General features: G+C 36.8%; 1 protein-coding gene across 10 annotated transcripts in view; it reads left to right on the top strand.

Moving 5' to 3' along the window:
- Positions 1–17,396: 17,396 nt before the first annotated feature.
- The window catches only part of LOC122790166 (serine-rich adhesin for platelets-like), a 475,884-nt gene continuing 473,280 nt past the window's right edge, over positions 17,397–20,000 (top strand). For 6 of the 10 annotated variants that reach the window (XM_044057769.1, XM_044057768.1, XM_044057772.1 and 3 more), the window contains exon 1: positions 17,398–17,542. The gene's annotated coding sequence lies outside the window, so the exon portion shown is untranslated. Of the gene's footprint in view, positions 17,543–20,000 lie in introns of all 10 variants that reach the window. The other 4 variants (XM_044057764.1, XM_044057765.1, XM_044057773.1 and 1 more) reach the window with 3 other exon arrangements.

Below are 20,000 nucleotides of genomic sequence, written 5' to 3'. Positions count from 1 at the left end.
TCCACCAGCACCCTGTTGGCTAACAGTACTAGTGGCAGTCATTGTTAACCCAGGCCTAGACCGATCCAGTATGGAAATCCTCAGGTACCTGATCATGGATTTTTTTTTTTGTCTTCAATTGAAGATCTGATGGGAGAGAATGGAGCAGGTACTGTCAGCAGGATGTCAACTGACATTCTCATAGTTTTGCAGAAGTCCTATTTTTTAGCTATTCTCTTGAAAAGCTGAGGGGGTGGGACATTAATTCAGGTGACTGGCACAGGGCATTGGTTGAGCCAGCTACACCTCTGCCTACCGACTATAGCCACTTTATTGACTATGTATATTTCGGATGTCTGTGATAAAAAAAATTAATAAATAAATATAAATGGCAACAGTGAAGTATTTTAACTTGTTGCTGCAAAAAGCCTACATGGCAAAGTGTTGAACACCCCTGTGCATGCACATAGACATACATACACGTCCACCAGTTACAGCCAGATTATTTACTGTGTATACCGTACATGTTTGTTGATCAAAAGAAAGAAAGAATGAATGAATAAATAAACAAATAATGGCAGCACTAATATGTTTTCACTTTTCAATTTTTGCTGCAAGACACATACAGTGTTACGCATTACAATACTCTGAACTCAGTCAGACACACACAGAGCACTAATTACAGCCATTTTATTAACTATGTACATCTTAGATGTCTAGTTGTGCTCAAATGAATGAATAAATTAATAATTAATATATTTCAGCTTGTTGGTGACCAACATGTACAATGCAACCCACTGCGACCTCCCATCACACACCTGCCTACCAATTACAACCACTTTATTGACTGCATATGCCTCAGATGTCTGTGGTCAAATTGATGATTGAATAAATACATAATGATCATGACAGTAACGTCTTACAGTCTCTTGCTGACATAAACATGCAGTTTAAGCCACTACAACCCACTCCACATGGGTGTACACATAAGTAAATGAGTGCACACACACACACACACACACACACACACACACACACACACACACACACACACACACACATCTCCAATATTGACTTTGTATAGCTCAGATGTTTGAAAAACAAAGTAATGAAATAATAAATATATAAATAATGACCGCAGTAATATATTTGAGCTTTTCGCTGTCAGAACATGTAATTTTTTACCACCCACTAAACACACACACACACACACACACACACATACACACACACACACACACACACACACACACACACATACACAGACACACATGCACAGACACACATGCACACACACATACACACACACACACACACACACACACACACACACACACACACACGCACACACACACGCACGCACACACGCACGCACACACGCACATTACAGCCATTTTATTTGGTATGTATAACTTAGATGTCTGATTTTGATGAAATGAATGAATGAATACATAAATAAATATTTGACAGAGTAATAAATTTCAGCTTGTTGCAAATCATTGCAACCCCCAGCACACATAGTTTTTTTATTGACTGTATACATCTCAGATGTCTGTGATCAAATGAATTATTGAGTAAATAAATAGCCACCACAATAATTGATTTATGTTCCTTGCTGTCAGATTCATACATTGCAATCCACTGCAAACCTCTAAACCAGTTAAAGCCACTTTATTAACTATATCCACCTAAGATGTCTGATTGTGATCAAATGAAGGCATACACAAATAAATAATGGCCACCACAAGTAATGAATGAATGAATAAATATATCTTTGACACAGTAATATATTTCAACTCTTTTCTGTGAGACACATAATGTGCAACCCACACTCACACACACACACACAAACACACACACACACACACACACACACACACACACACACACACACACACACACACACACACACACACACACACACACACACACACACACTTATTTGTTTGGTAGGCTTGCATCCCAGTAGTCCACTAATACAACCTGTCCTTTTCAACTTATGATAAATACCAAGAGATGGACTTTGGAAGTGAGTATGAGAAATATGTAGTTAAGATAATCAGGGTGATATAATGTAAATGACTGGAGAAGCAGTCTCAGGTTGACAGATGAGATCAGACAGGACTATGATGTTTGCAGATGACATTGTGATCTGTAGTGAGAGTAGGGAACAGGTGGAGGAGACCCTGGAGAGATTGAGATATGCTCTAGAGAGAAGAGGAATGAAGGTCAGCAGGACTAAGACAGAATATATGTGCGTGAATGAGAGGGAGGATAGAAGAATGGTGAGGATGCAAGGAGTAGAGGTGGCGAAGGTGGATGAGTTTAAATACTTGGGGTCAATAGTTCAGAGTAATGGTGAGTGTGGAAGAGAGAAGAGAGTACAGGCAGGATGGAGTGGGTGGAGAAGAGTATCAGGAGTGATTTGTGACAGACGAGTACCTGTAAGAGTGAAAGGGAAGGTCTACAAGAGGGTAGTGAGATCAGCTATGTTATATGGGTTGGAGACAGTGGCAGTGACAAAAAGGCAGGAGTTTGAGCTGGATGTGGCAGAGTTAAAGATGTTAAGATTTGCACTGGGTGTGATGAGGGTGGACAGGATTAGGAATAAGTATATTAGATGGTCAGCCCAGGTTGGAAGGTTTGGAGACAAAGCCAGAGAGGCAAGATTATGTTGGTTTGGACATGTGCTGAGGAGGGATGCTGAGTATATTGGGGAAAAGATGCTAAGGATGAAGCTACCAGGTAACAGGAAAAGAGGAAGGCATAAGATAAGGTTTATGGATGTGGTGAGAGAGGACATGCAGGTGGTTTGTGTGACAGAGCAAGATGCAGACGACAGGAAGAAATGGAAACAGGTGATCCGCTGTGGCGATCCCTAACAGGAACAGCCGAAAGAAGATGATGATGACTGGAGAAGCAGTCTACTGGATAAAAGTTGCTGAAAACAAAAATGTCTATACCAAAAGAAAGATTCAGCAACTACCAAGGCAAACACAATGATATTCCAAGTATAGAAAATGTAGAAATTTAACAAATTAAAACACTGCGTTTTTTTAATGGAAAGCAAAATAACAGGTAAGCTCTTTCACAGTTCTAAGACTGTTTCATCAGACCTAAACAAGAAAAAGCATCTAGCTATTTAAATAGGTTAAGCCAATCATTAACACATAATTGAAAACATCACAATAAATGTATATTAAAAGATGTCAACAAAATAAGTAAAAAAAAAAAATCCCTTACTGCATTAACAGGCTACTATGTGTCTCTCACAAGCAACCACAAAACTTTACTTATGTATTCATTAATCCATATTAAATGCCTGTGCATAAGGATGCCTCTAAAGTTACTCACATATTCAAAGCTTAAATCCATCTTATCTCCATTGTTCGTAAAAAAATATATATGATTCTTCTCATTGTTCAAAACTAATAAAATTAAAACATACTCTTTCAGTGTTGTACATCTCTCAACCATTGTGACGTAGCAAATGGGTGTAACCCATGGTAGGGGAATAAAACATCCATTATCCTATCAATCTTGGTTGTGCATCTTACACCCAACATGATGTGGCAATTGAATGTAGCCCATAGTAAAGAAATAAAAAATTTGTAAACCATATTATGATAAATTCTAAAAGAAAAGCAATTAAATCAACTTGATAAAACCATACATACAAAAAATAACATATTGCAACAATATGCAACCTAATATTAACACACTAAAGACATCAACTAAAAATATACAAACATAAAACACAATAAAGCTTAACATCAATATACTAAAATCATAACACATCTATCTACTCAAAATAAAATTTAAGAGATGCACGGTCTGAGATAGTTATAGCTATGTGAATATCAATGAATTCATATTTCAATGGACTAACTACTTATACATTGTATAGGAGTTATATTTAGTAAATAAAATGATGTCCTAATAAATATAAAAAACATTGCATTGAAAAATATTATACATAAAACAAATTACAGCTATATCTAATGAGGAAGTGATCGTGTCTTTATACGACTGTAATTCTAGAAACCATCCTTGCTTCTTCAGTTCGGTTTTGTTATTCATATCACCACCCATAATCAGCTCTAGAGCAAAAAATTTAAATTTATGCTGCTGGCCAGATCCTTTAACGTGTAGAGCTAGAGTGTTATTAGTTCTACAGTTCCTTATATCATTTAGATGTTCAAGAATACTATCTTTGAAACATCTATTGGTTGTTCCTATGTAGAAGGCATAACAATATTCACAAAAATGCATAGTATATCAAATTCTTAGTCCTGCAATCAGTGTAGAACAAACACTCAACAGAATGATGTAATATAGGATGCGCAAAGAAATACTTTGAGTATATATATGGACAGCCTTTATACCTTCTACTTGTAAAAGTACCCTTATGTTCAGAAGGAGAAGAATCAACTCCCCTAACTCAATTTGTATAGCACAACTGACTTTTAAGGGATAAATTATTTCATAAACAAAACGGTCTCCCCTATCACTTCTCTCAATTCAGGGCTATATTGTAGTATCCAACAAATCTTTCTCATGATGTCACATACCAAATGAGTATTACTCGAGTAGGTGAAAAGTCACTTCACTTCTCTATTCCTGAGAGATTCAGTGTCATCTTGATTAGTAACTGGGGCACATCTGTAAAATAGGGTCTAGCCTTACCTATACATTCAGTCCTAACCTGAGCTATGCAAGTATCAATCTCTTGCAAGGAATACCCTCTTCATAAAAAATCTTGCTTAAGTTCAATAAAAACATGCTGTAGAGAAGTATCATCATTGTGCAGCCCGCATAGCTCGAAGGAATTGCCCTCTAAGCACATTCCTTGGAACATGCCTTTGGTGCATGCTATTTTTATGGAGAAGGGATTTCTTTTTACATGGATTCCTATATAGTTCTGTTTTAAAACTACCTAAGGTGTCCCTGCTCACAGTAATGTCAAGAAAATCTATAGATTCATGGGAGGTCTTAACACTAATTTTAAAAAAAATTGTGATGTCCTGCAGATATTCGATGAATTAATTCAATATTTCATATGTACCATCTCACAACAAAAAATATCATCCACAAAATGCTTATAGTGAATAATATGTGGGAAAAAGTGTCATTACTTAATACTTGGTTAAGCTCCCAATAAGTTAACATAAGGTTTGTGTAGCTATTGGCACAAACTGTGCCTATAGCTATGCCTGCCTTCTGTAAGTAAAAGGTCAAACAGAAACACATTATTCTCTAAGAATAATTCTAGTAGAGTACAGACAACTTCAATCTTACTACCAGTAAAAGTACTATGCCTTTGTAAAAACATCCTCACATACTCTATACCTATGGTATTGGGAATCATAGTAAAATGTGGAGTAACATCTAGGGTACCAAACAATAGATGTTGATTAATACTTAATTCATTGGTCCTTTTATACAAATCAGTCAAAAAATCTTTGGTATCTTAAAACAGGACCTACTTCATCAAGTGCAGGATGTAATGTTTTCTTGGTGTAGATTGACAAAGGTTCTGCAGCCCATCTTTTACTTGAAGTATTGGGCACATAGATGGTCTATTTAAGTTTTTCCGTACCTCAGGAAGCCCATATAATATTTGTGTGACATTTTGCACAAAAATATTTATATAAATCCTTGGTAATCATTCCTGTCATTAATAAATCAAAGAGCAAAAATGATAGCTTATCAGTTACAGCTGTTAATTGACATTTAGAGATAGGGAGGTAGGCAGCTTCATCTTTCAAGAGTTCTACCATGCTGTTGAGGTAAAAATCCTTATCTGTCACCACAATACCACCACCCTTACCTGCTGGCCAAATTTCAATGGAGTTAAGCATTTTCAGCTATTGCAAAGTAATATATTCACCTTCAGTTAAGTTACGAAAAAAAGTTGTATGACTCTTTTCCAAAACTGTCCTAATTTCATTGCAAACAGTGGTGAATGCTATAATGATTGGATGTGTATCAGGAATAAGGGTACTAAGTTTTCTGAAACAACTGACAGCAGAGGACTGACTTGGAAGCATAAGTGATTAAGACGGATTCGTAGTAAACAATCTAAGGTTGCTAAGTACCTGAGGAAGATCTGATCTTTTTGCATTACAGCCACCACAGCTTTTTTCCAGGATGTTGATGCTTCTCCTCCTTTTAAAATATTGTTAAAATCTTCCAAATCTTTATCACTTTTTTCCCCTCCTAGCTTCTAACTGTCCACTGGAATATTATCTATTCCTCGAGGCTTTCCTACAGGTTGGTTATACATCACCATTTTATCTCATCTCCTTTGTCCTAACTGTTAATGTCTGAGCCTCATCTACCTTTAACTTTGCCATATTTAAGTCTTCCATATATATTTCAATTGGTTCTTTTTCTTGATTTCCATATTTCTCTGCTTTATACAGATTTTCACAAAAGTTCCCAAATATCTCTAATACTTTTACAGGAACTCTGGTTATTTTTCTTGTGATAAGCTCCTTAAGTTTGGCAACAACCCTTTCTACTTTCTGTTGCTTAAGTTGCTGTTCTAAAAGTTTTTGCACTCTGGTGTTCTATAAAAAAACTTAACAGCAATCTTTTTAAACTCCTGCATATTATCCAGGTACTCCCTTATTTTCTCTTTGGCACTCTGCAGCTGTGCCTCTTCTTCATCTATGAGATTCCCCTTATTTTATTTATTTTATTTATTTTTATTTTATTTTACATTTGTTGACCGGGCTAGTCTAGCTGGATACATGTCCTTTTTCAGTAGAGGCCCGGGGAGAAAAGCTCCAACATAATGAGGGACAACAATACATTTACATACAGAGAAAATAGTATTAACATAAGTATAAAAGAAGTCAGCAGTCAATACATGTAACTAATTTAACATTCATATGAGAAGGAGATTAGTTTCGAAACATGGTTGCATAGAGAAGCCGAGAGGTTGAAGATAATGGTCTCTAAAAAGGTGAAGAGACTAGAGTGGTAGTTTTTTTTGTCGGGTTTAGCCTGGTTTAGGACAAGGACATAACCAGTGTGATTTTAGGAATTCTTTGAGATTATTTTTGAATTGATTAAGTGAGGTCATAAGTCTTAGGTTGTTTGGAAGGGAATTCCAGGATTTCCCTATGGAGTTGGCATAGAGAGCATCTCCACCCGAGTTCTTGGATTTAATGGTTTGTATTTGACCACTATTTGCTGATCGAAGGCAGTTTAAGTTAGAGTAGGGGGTTAGTATTTTGCTCAGGGAAGGGGTTCTATCAGGTTGATTAATTATTTTGAATGCTTCAGTAAGTTGGTTGAATTTGAGAAGATTGGGCAGTTCCAACCAGCCAAGTTTCTTTAGGTTAAGGCAGTGGTGATTACGGTAAGGTGTTCTTGTTATAAATCTGGCTATGTGATTGTAGGCAATGGAGAGCATGTTAAGTTCGCGCTTATTGAGGAAAGATAGTATAGGGGAGGCGTATAGGAGGGTGGAGAGGAGATGAGTGCGGGCAATGGTTAGTTTGGCATGAGGGGTCAAAAAGTTCTTAATACGGTACATTGAACCGAGTTTTTTGTTTACTGTCTTAATGGATTTGCTAATGTGTATGTCGAATTTAAGCTTGTGGTCGATAGTAACTCCTAATAGTTTGGTGTTGGAGACAGGCTCTATGATGGTGCCGTTGGTGGATTTTACATGGAAGGGCATATTGTTAGGAATTGGAAGTTCATTTCCTAGGGGAGTGGATACTGAGGGGAAGAATAGCAGCAGCTTGGTTTTTGCTGGATTAAGTAGGAGTTTCAATTCAGAGAACCATTTTTCGACTTTAGCAAAACAGTGCTGGGTTTTTGCTTGGAGTTGTGGGAGAGAGACATCAGAACAGATCAGGGTAGAGTCATCTGCATATTGGATGCAGGTGGCTTTAGGTATGACTGAGTGAAAATTGTTAATGAAGACTGAGAAAAGAAGGGGACCAAGTTTGGAGCCCTGAGGGATGCCAATGGTGTTGGGGAGCAGGTCAGATAGCCTGTTTTGCCATTGGACAGCTTGTTGCCTACCAGTGAGGTAAGCATTGAACCAACTTAGGGCTGGGATGTCAAGATGTAAGCCTTCCAGGGTTTGGAGCAGGAGCTGGTGGTTGACCATGTCGAAGGCTTTCGATAGGTCAAGAAAGAGAGCAGACGATATGAGTTTATTGTTACGGTTGTTGATTGAGTCAACAAAGGAGAGGAGAGCAGTGGTAGTACTATGATAGGGCCGAAAGCCATGTTGGGAATTAGACAACAGACTGTTAAGGGTTAGGTATTTTAGGAGTTGCTTGTGAACACACCGCTCCATGATTTTAGCTATTGGAGACAGAATTGCTATCGGTCTGTAGTTGGATGTTTCCGTGGAGGTACCTCCTTTATGGAGAGGGATGATATATGAGATTTTCCAAATAGATGGGATGGTAGCTTCATTTATAGTTCTGTTAATCAAGATTGATATGGGATAGGCGATAGCATCTGACGCTATTTGTAGGTATTCCTCTGGGAGGTGATCCGCCGCTAGGGTGGTTGGTTTTAGTTTTTTTAAAAGGGAACGGATATAGTAGGTAGGTACTGGTTCTAATTTAAAGGAAAGTGGAGCTGAGTCATTAGTGTGATCGGGCAATGAGGAAGTAGTAGTTAGCTGGTTGACTAGAGACTGTATGGTCTCAGTAAAAAAGGAGTTGAAGGCGTTGGCAATTTCTACTGGATCTTTCCCAATAAGTTTCTCAGGGGTGGGGGTGGTAGATTTACCAGGATGAAGGAGGTTATTGAATCCCGCCCAGAACTTCTTTGGGTTATTCTGGTGTTTGTCCTGGAGGTGGCAGTAATACTGTTTTTTATCTTGAATAATGGCTGTTTTAGTAGAGTTTCTAAGCTGTTGGAATTTAATGCGATCTAGGGGAGTTTTAGTGGCTCTCCATTTGTCCCAGGCCTGGTCTCGGAGTTTGATTTTAGATTTAGTTTCTCTGGTTAGCCAAGGTGCTATCCGTTCTTTGGATCTAATTTGCCTAATAGGGGCATGACAGTCGAGTATGTTAAGGAAAGTGTCATTAAAGTAAGTAACACTCTCCTGTAGGGGTCGTGTTTTGAGGATGGACCAGTTACAGGACTTGAGTTCTGCAAGGAATTGTAGTACATTAAATTTCTTCTTGTTTCTAACTAGTCTATATGAGGGGGGGTTTGTTGATGAGCTTTTATGTTTAATAATATAGGTGATAAGGTGGTCACTGAGGTCATTGGGAAGGGTTCCCGTGCTATAATTGAGTGGATCCTTGTTGGTTAGAATCTAGTCAATGGTGCTTTCTTTTTGTTGTGCATTTCCGATTCTGGTTTGAGATAAGATGTTTTGGGAGAAACCATGTAAGTTAATAGGATGGGGGTTAATATTTGCGGTGCAGTGAGACCAGTCAATATTGAAGTCCCTGAGTACGATGGATTGTGCAATACTTTAACCTTTGGGAGCCCCTCTAAACAATTCTTGTTAAGCATATCTATCTTTGTTTTATTTCTACCATATTTTTAAAATCCACTTTAATTTTATCCCACTCACTAGCTGTAAATAATTTCCACTAACAATGCCTTAAATTCCTCTTCTTTTAACAGATTGGTGGGGAAGCACCAGTGCCTCATTTTCACTTTATTGCCGTTCATTTTTATCTTAGTTATTGTTGGTGCATGGTCTGAAATAGTTATTGGATGTGTGGCAAAGATCTCAGTTAAAAACACATGTTCCTGTGAAATATAATTTCTGTCTTTCCTAGCCCATTTATTGTACCTTAGGGGATATTATGTAAATTCTCTCTAAGTTCCTTTTACAGAATTCATATCTTCCATGCCTAATGTTTTCAGCAATTTCTTCAGGAATCTACCCTATTTTGTTATATTTTCCCTTTTACACCCCCTGAAATATCCTTATTGTTGTAAATCAATATTGCCTGTTGAAAGCTGATTATTTCTCTCCAATTTTTTAAGCTCCATAATACTAGTTTTAGAATATAAATACATGCCAGCCATACCTCTCAACTGTACAGATTTTTGCAGAATGTCCAGATTTTTGCCTCAACTATTTGGTCTATTTCTCATAAAATCAGTGGTTTTCTAGCAAATCATGGAAGATTTGAAGTCACTAAAATGACCATATAATGACATATATTTGAGTTTCGGACTTCATATCCTTCAGAAAATACATGCTAACACAAATCCTGTTATTCTAGCAGATTGCTAAATTTGTAAGAGCAATATTTAAAATCTGTCCCTGTTTTGGGCCTCCCCCCATTATTTTAGGCTTTGTCCAGATTTCTTGAATTAAGAGGTTCAGAGGTATGATATCAGCTAATCCTTTTCTATTGCCAGTAGCCCCTTACCACCACAAATCTACCATTATTATATTTTTCCTCATCTATCACTACTGCAGCTCCTCAAGCAATTAATATAAGAGCTCCTCTTTTCCCTTGTCCCTGATAATGTGCTGAATATCCACCCTGAAATCCTTTCTTTATCAAATTCATATGCTCAGTTGTTTCAAAATGTGTCTTCTGTAGCACTGATCACAGCAATTTCCATACCTTTCTTTTTTGTCTGTACCTATGAGTCCATTCACATACCAAGATAAGATGGAAAGTGTTGCCATTATGATAAGTTATTATTCCTACCTATTATATATGAAACCTTTTTTTACTTGTTTATTTCCAGCTTTTGTGGTACATGCACCCACTGTTTGGCAGATTGATCTTTTACACTGTTGTTTCTTGTCCTCTTCATTTTAACCTACATCACATTTTAAAAGACTTTTTGTTTTAATAAAAACCTCAAACAAAACAACAAACACCCCCAGAAACTATTAACTTTATACAGACACGCAAAATTATGACATCTTCAAATAATGAAGTTTAACTCTCCAAAGAGGAACAAATGTTATACCCAGGCATTGTCTGACTTAAAGTTAAGGTTATTCGTGCTAAGACACATGTTACTGCCTGTGATCCTAATCAAACTAATTGATATTTGTCCTTGTTTTATCTTTACCCCCTCTCAGATGTGAAAAACAACTTGCATAGTTACATAAAACATTAACTTTAATCTCAAATAAACCAATTATCTGGCTTTTTATTGTCCTATAATCAACTCGTCTCCATGGAAACATAAAAAATGTAGCCCACAGCTGCAGGCTTCTAAACTCATACTGAACATTTATTGCTAAAGGAAAACTTTCTTATTATATTCAGTGTTCTCTTATTTACTTGTTTTCACTTAAAAAGTGTTATTAGATAAAGACAAGGTCTTAATCCAGACATTTACCTATGCAAAAGTAAGAGAAGACACATCACCCTTACATATTATGATATGTGTACTTTTACACCCCACCCCACCTCAACAACCCACATTACAGTCTATTAACTTAAACATGCTTTTTCCAGTCTTTTTTTTCTCTTTTTGCATTGTAATGCCTACATTTAATACTGAAAAAGAAGAAACAAAGAAAAAAGGCATCTCTTTACTTTAGTATCTTTATTACATACAACAGTCTGAAAATGCTTTACTATATGACATGTAATTTATATCATACAACATTTATGACAATACCGCTAAGAACAGAAATTGTTTTACTCACAGTTACCTTTTTCTTGTACAGCCATATCTCACAAATAGGATTGATGCTTTGTAATCCCACATTTATTCACTAATTTTGGGGTTGTTGGTATGCTTTCTGTTCATCTACATCTTCCATCTTCAGAGTCCTGTTCAATTCCAAGGTACTCCAGATTCTTCTAGTCAATTGCTGTGCTTTGCTCTGTCTCTCAAGCATTTTCTTTGGAACACTGGGAAAGGTTTCACTGGCAAAGTCTCTTTTTGAGCTTTATTATCCAGGAGAATGAGAAGCAGAGACATATTCTGCTTGATGGCTCACTTTTTTTGCTGACAAACTTTTGTTTTAGTCCTTAGCGTGTTTTGCATAAAAAAATACTTTGATCCTCTAGGAAAAAATATTCTGAAGGCAGCTGTATACAGCACCTTGAATCTCACACCTGTGTCTTAACATTCTTGATTGCTAGAATAAATTTGCTTCTCTACCACCCAGTGTACAGTGAATAATCATTTTCCACAAACACTATGCTGTCTCCAGCTTTCAATACTTTTGCCTTCTGCCATAGTTTTGTCAGGATAAACTCTTTCTGCTGGTAGGATTGCATCTTTACTAATATAGGTCTTGGCTGCTTTCTCATGGCCAGGTTTGGTACAAACACACAATGTGTCCTTCCAGTTAACAAATCCTACTGTGGAATACCAGTCAGGTTGCTTATTTGTGCCTTCATAAAATGAATACAGTCTATTCATTCACATTTCTATGGTACAGCAGAAAACCTGAGATTTTCCCTGCAAGCTCTATCTTCTAATTCTACCATTATTGAAACATCTCTTCTTGAGCAGTGTTGTATTCACAGTCTTTTCTTCATTTTGACCACTGATTTTTCAGTTTTATCAGTTCATCTGAATATATTTTTAAAGCTTTTTCCATTTTCCAGCTATTTGTTATTTGAGTTGATATACTCCTTCAGTGTTTTATTTATTTTTAGCAGCTCTGAGCACATTTGACTTATTTTTTTTCCTCTAGAATACTGGAAATCATGCCTTGCATTAAAGCTGGAGCTTAAACTTCTTTTTTGCTGAATAGTTGCAGGATTGTTTCCAAACAGTGTTTTTTCTTCAACTTTTCTAGTTGATTTTGTTTCGGGCTGTATTAGTTTCTTCTTTGCTGGCATCCAGGCAGTGTACTTGCTAACCAGTAACTGAATTTACGAAAAGTGGTAGAGTTCCTGGCCCTTGTCTTTCAGTTACATTTTCACACTGGGAGAGCTGAAGTTAAGCTATTGATGAGTGTGCAGCCATCTTGGAAGTCCCATATACTTGTCTGTTTTAATCTCAGAACCATCTTCTCCTTTTCTTCCTTGTGCTTAGATCTCATTAACTAACAAAATTATATTCTTTTTATCCAAATGTCCACGTACTACTTTCAGGTCCACTCATTACCTCTTCCCACAACTGCCATTTTATCTTATGGAATTTTCCTCCTTTTTCACAAATCAATCTTTTTCTCAGGCTTTTCACTTTCAAGTAATTATGTTTTTTTAAACAATCCATAGATAATTTCAATGATAACCCCCTTCTTTACTCTTCATGATATTTCTCAAAATGTATTCTACTAATGTAGATCTGCATGGAATTTATCTAATTTAAAACAGTTCCAAAATATATGCCTCCAATTTCTTACTTGATTCTCCTAACATCTCCAGCACTTGGCATTCTGCTACTCAATAAGTTGAATCAAAAGTGTGAGACTACTAGAAAGTCAGTGTTGCATCTTTGATTGTCTAGAATATTTAATGGTTCAAATGTTTCAGTAAGTAGTCCAAAATCCATAGCAGGCAATATCAATAAAAGGGACAACTGAATAAATTTTTTTTTTTGGTAAACAGGAAGTGGAATAACATGGTTTGGACCAACTATAACTTGCAAGTGCATCACTATTGAATCAGTACGCCATTTATTTATTTTTAATTTAATAACTTGGTAGGTGATATGGTCTATCAACTCTTTTCAGTCATGACCTGGGCAGAAAAGTCAAGCACAATTAACAAAGGTCTGTAATACTGACATAATATAACAGAAAGATGCAATGAAATAACTGCAATGAGAAGCATTTGTGTGTTACAGTCTGCAGGAATAACAGCTGCACATAGTTACAGGTATTCAAGCATTTACATAATGCACAAAGGTAGGAAATTTCTTCCAAGGCATTTCTAAGAAACTAATAATGTATTAGTCTATCAGGCATAAAACTTATTCATTTAGTACATTTAGTTCAACATTTACAATATGTACATAGCAGAGAAAATTTCCTTCTATGCATTTCTAAGTGGGTAATACCTGTAACAATAGATGGTGTAAACAATAGCTACTAGTTTCATGAAAGCAGGTGTTCTTAGATTAATTTTATAGAAAATGCCTTAGATTTTTCTCAAATGTCCCCAAAGTGTTATACAATTTTATATTGGATCATGATAGTTGGTTCCATCCAGCAGTTCCTAATACTGAGAAGGCTTTTTCTCCAACAGATGGTTTAAACTGTGGCTGAAATATGAATGTATCATCTTGTTTACTTCTTAGAGAGTAGATTTGATCCCTTATTTTAGTACTCCTTTAAGGTGTGGCCAATAACCAAGTGTGAGAATTTTGAATAAAAGGGTAGACAGTAGATAAGTGGATTGGTTTATTTACAAACCATCGCAGAACTGTTTTTCAGCTCACTGTTTATTGAAAACAATACAAAACAGAAAAAAAATTCCTGGGGGTAAACTCCCTTCACTCCCAAGTGCAGGCTCTGCCTCCACCCCCCCCCCCAAAAAAAAAATTACATATACAAACTCAGTCACATCACAGTAGAGAAAAGGGGAAAAACTCTAAAATGGAGAACCAATTGGTTTACCTTTACATCGTCAATCCCAATATGGGCGAAACAGCTTCCGCGAATACTGAAGTGCGGCCGTCTCCAACGTCGAATTCCACATGACCGAATGGCAAAACCTCACCCCTTTTTGACCCATAGTAGCACTGGTGTGGAGGTGTGGTGCAGCCGGAAATGTCGAATTTCGACATTTAAAAATGTTTGCGCTTTTGGTTCGCTTAAATTGTTCGATTAAGTGGCTGGTCGATCGATGATGTAAAGGTAAATTGAACCAATTCAGACAATACAGCACATTGTGGTGAAACTCGCCATAACATAGACTATTAGCACAAAAAAAAAAAAAAAAAAAAAAAAAAGACACAGCAACAACTCATAGGATAGCCACATGGATCTGTATGTAACAAAAAGACAGTGCAATTGCAAGTACTATACAATGATGATAGTGATAAATAAGGAGAGCAGATATGAATATTTTACTTCCAGTAGTTTGAATTCTGTGGGCACATCTAGTAGCATATAATATAAATACACAAGATAATACCAACTACACTCCCCCATTTATGCCATCATAGCAGACACTTTCTGTTAGGCTGCAATTTTAAGTATATAAACCATTTGGAATCATCTGTTTTACACATTGTTCAGTATAATCAGTATCTACTTGGCTCTGAGATGGTGGTGGTATGAATGAAAGGCTATGAGTCAGTATAGTCACCATGTGAGTTGACTCGATTTCTGAATGTAATTTTTCTTTCCTACACTATTAAATGTTAACAGTAAGACTGTTTGGTGATAATCTGGGCTTCTGAGATCATACATTCAGAACTGCTGCTGCACAGCTGAGCTCCTGACCTCACTGAATCATAAATTCTACAACTATTGTTGCAGCAGTTAGGCACAGCAAGCTAACATGATAACCGACAGCACTACTAATATAACAGTGAGCATCTTTTCTCTGGGCTTCATTTAATGCAGTACCACGTTTGCACCAGGGAGTGCCATAGTTTTTGGTATTACAACTGTTAGCACTACTGCAGCTGCACCAGTGAGCTCTCAAGTTCCCATTGCAGTAAATGTCAGCACATCTTCTACACCACTGAGTTGCTGAGTATCTGATATCATGTCAACATCAGTGAGCTACTAGGTTAAGTGTGTATCAAAGATGCTAACTCCTGATTTCCTAGTATCACAGATGTGATTGCAGCCTCTGTATCAGTGAGCTCCTAGATTCTTATTTATTTATTTAACATTTGTTTTTCAGGAAAGTACAACTTGGAACAAAGCCAGTTTTCAGTGGAGGTCCTGAGAGAAATGCTCCAGATGCATGTCTTCGTAACATGGGAGGAAACCGGAGCATCTGGAGGAAACTCACATGAATGCAAGGAGGACATACAAACTCCACACAGAAGGCACCTCAGCCGAGAAATTAACTGGAGAACCTCTTGCTGTGAGGCAACAATGTTACTGCTGCACCACTGCACCGCACAATGATGTTCTTAGCATTGTTACCAGTGGTGGCTCCAAGAGGTGTACAGGGAATAACACTGCTCCTTTAAAGACCTAAGACCCATTTGGGATGCTGACATTTCCTTTGACATACACATAGCTCAGATTAGATGCACTCCATCTTTTGCACATTACTATAACAGATCACTGCCATTGCACCACTGAGCTTGTAGGTTTCTAGTATCAAATAAGCAATTATAATGCAGCATTAGTGAGTCGCTGGATCCCTGCACTATCATTGCATCAGTGAGCACTATGGTCAGTGGCATTAAAAGTGTTTGCAGTATGGGAATCACAACCACTGTGCACTTCCTGGGTTGCTTTGTTGTAATGTTAACACTGTGTGCTAACAGTTGTCTTTTTACTAATGCTGTCACCTACACTGAGCATGCTAAGAGAAAAACCATTACAACAACTAATGTTGATCTTGTCTATGGCACTGTAAATACTAAATCAATGAGCTTGTGAGTTTATTGTTTGTTTATTATGCCTAACAGTGTAGCAGAGCATTGACATCCATAAATGTTATCCCACCTTCATATAGAAGAGATTATTAAGTTAACATGTTTAAACAATGCTGACTTTAGCCTAGGAACTGTTACTAGAGCTGTGAGAGCTGTCATCTTAATCCATTCCTGTTGTCTGTTTTGTATGACATGTTCCTAATCCCATCTCCACAGAGAATGTTCTTGGAAAGGGTTAGGAAGCAGACTAATATTCTGCTCTCCATAATAGAATGTCATATCACCTGTAGCTACAGAAAGGACAACAGCATGGAGATAGACACATGTTGACAAAGCTTTATTCAATATGCCAAGCAATGTTTAACTTTTCTCTCAGTGGCCTCCCGCAAACTGTGTCATCATCTGTGTGCATATTAAAGTACTGTCAATCTTTTCCCATGTGCTACTTTAGTTGCCATTTCTGGAAAGGAATTCAGACAGTAAGCCAACAAACCTCTCTACTCCAAAAAAAACCAGAGCTGTTTTTCAGCATTTAGGGATCTTTACTATTTTATTATATCCTGGTAACGTAAATTCATATGTATGACCATGTTGCTTGAATTATAGGAGACTATATTTTAAGTAAATTAGTACCCCTAAATAATTGTACTGGGAAATAATTCTGATCCTGTACCTGTGAAGAGAAAGAAGTACATTGTCTTACTCCCGTAAATTCTCAGTGCCTGGCTAAATGTTGTCAAACTTGAAAAAAACATTCTGATTTAATCAATGCACCTACTGGGGTGGATACAGGAGTTTTGACATTCATCTGGAATGTTAAGCATGTTAAAATACTCTTCACAGAAAATGAGTGCCTGTATGTGGTTTGGCAAGGCAGCTTCAGATCCCTAAAGGCTAAACTATTTGTCCCCGCCCTCATTAGTAAGGCTTGGCATTCTGACACAGCCCTGAGAGCAGGTGCAAATTTAACCTAAACCCAAGTGCTGAGTGCACAGAGAAAGACACCTGCAGCTGTACAGGGCTCGTTTGAAGCACTTAGGACTTTAGTGGCAACCAAGGAGTTGGGAAACTATTTAAAACACATATCCTTGTAAAGATCTCTGAAAAAATAAAGGTAAGAAGTCTGTCTTTGATCTTTTAGACATTCATTGTCATTATTTACCTCTTTTCTCTCTCTCTCTCTCTCTCTCTCTCTGTCTCTGTACGTATATAATCCATAAACAAAGCATCAGTGTTTCTACCAAATATTTTATTATTCTTACCAGACATTTTAGCAAACATTTAGCTTCCATTTACACACACACACACACACACACACACACACACACACACACACACACACACACACACACACACACGTGTGTACATGTATGTATCTGTATATATACATATATATATATATATATATATATATATATATATATATATATATAAATATATATATTGATGTGTGTGTGTGTGTGTGTGTAAATAGAGACTAAATGTTTGCTAAAATGTCTGGTAAGAATAATAGAGTATTTGGTAGAAACACTGACGCATTGCTCTGAAGATGATTTGAAGAACAATTCCTTCCTGGGAAATGATTGCGTATGTAACAAGTATGAGTGAAAGGTACGCACAGAGAAAAAAATGCATATAAAATAAGATAATCCTGTGATAATGAGATTGCAGTTACAGTGGAGACTTGCTGAGTGGGTGTAATCCTATGTCAAAACGTGCCCTTGATGGGAGGGAAGGTGAAGACAGCAGAGGGTGAAAAAGGAACACTCTGAAAGGACAACATTGGGTCTTCCAGAGTTTTCTGTCCTTGAACCCAAGGAGAGAGAATGGCTATGCATGTCTAAAAGAGTACAAGCCAGATAAGTAGAGCAGACAGGTTACAAAAGGTGTGTATTTATTTATCAGCAGTTGTAAGGGGTATGAATTCTACCTTTCAAATATTGAAGCTATCGTACTTCTTAATGCCATGAACATGTACTGATGAAGCACCACGAAGGAGCTGTAATCTAATTAAATGTGAGCAGGTGTAAATCTTGTATACAAATTTCCTGTGGTCACTAATAAATATTGCATTTTATGTGTTTCTGCAACTTAACTATGTGAATCTGGAGAAATGACGGTATAGACTGCAACTGTACTGCAAAAATAATGAATAAAAGGATTGTTTTAAAATCACGTTGCAGTTTAGGTGCTTGACAGCAAGTCTTCTTGGACTTTAGGGCATATCTCTTAAACTTCCCTGGTTTTGGTTCAAATTTTTGCCCTGTCCCTTGTAAAATTGTGGATTTGTAGTAAATTATAGTTAGTCAGTTGATAATTCCAGACAGCAGATATTCATATCTCCGATTGTTCAGAAAATACACTTTGATGCAAAACTTGTTCTACTAACTTTTTAAGTGAATAGTGTAATATTTAAAAAAAAAATGTCTCTGATTTTGGGGCTTTGTTTCTCCATTATTTTGGCTTTTTCCAGAACTGTTTTGAGAAAAGTTGAAAGGTATAGTTTAGGGTAGAGGGGGGGGAATGTTGTTGTTCATCTTTGATGGGTTGCATCTCACTACATCATGAATATTCACATTCGTACAGCTGCAAGTGTGAAGCACTGGACAGCCACCCTCTTACAAAAGATAGTAGATAGTAAGGCGGGTCCTATGCACCCTACAAAACTGCATAGATAGGGTGACTTACGTTTCAGATGTCTAAAGTGGGAATTTTTTTTTTTTTTTTTTTTTTTACGGAAGCAGGCAATTTTGCAGGACAATCTGTACCTGAAACCAGTGCAAATGAATGGATTTTGCTTTGTTGTCAAAATAAACATTCACGTTTATAAAATTTGACTTATTTATCTTGTTTTGTATCATATTAAACTGTTACAGATGCAGAATAACCAATTTATGCAAATATTACAAGAAATTTATAATGTATTTTTTTACCCTAAAATGTCAGGTATTTTCATGTTTTTTTTTTGCAGAACACAACTACCCAAATAAATTCTGCATAAAGAGGTACTGGTGGTAAATGTATGCATTAGAATGATACAACTGAAAACAGATTTCTGACAATGAAATATCTTGAATCTTGATTTAACTAGAAGGGTAGTCATATCTATTGGATAGTTATAAGATATATATATATATATATATATATATATATATATATATATATATATATATATATGTGTGTGTGTGTGTGTGTATATATATATATATGGATTCACCTTATAATCTCGAAATACTGAAATGTTGAATTTCAGTATACTGAGACCATAAAGTTGAATCCACAAAACACCGACAGCCCAAAACCGTGAAACTTCAAATCACGAACACACACCATACACCACACCACACATACACCACAATACCCACACTACAAAAAAAACCCCACACAAACATAACACCACACATCTGCATACCTACCTCCACACCCCCTACTTATATATACTAACTCTGAGATCAAACAAACAGAAAAAGACAGTAAACTCACAACCAGACATTCTATAGTCCCTCGCGCGCACGCACACACACACACACACACACACACACACACACACACACACACACACACACACACAC

The sequence above is a fragment of the Protopterus annectens genome, chromosome 15.part0 (assembly GCF_019279795.1).
Source record: "Protopterus annectens isolate FY-2018-M chromosome 15.part0, PAN1.0, whole genome shotgun sequence".
Lineage (NCBI taxonomy): Eukaryota > Metazoa > Chordata > Ceratodontiformes > Protopteridae > Protopterus > Protopterus annectens.
Note: the sequence above shows the minus strand (reverse complement) of the source record. Positions and strands in the feature narration are given on the sequence as shown.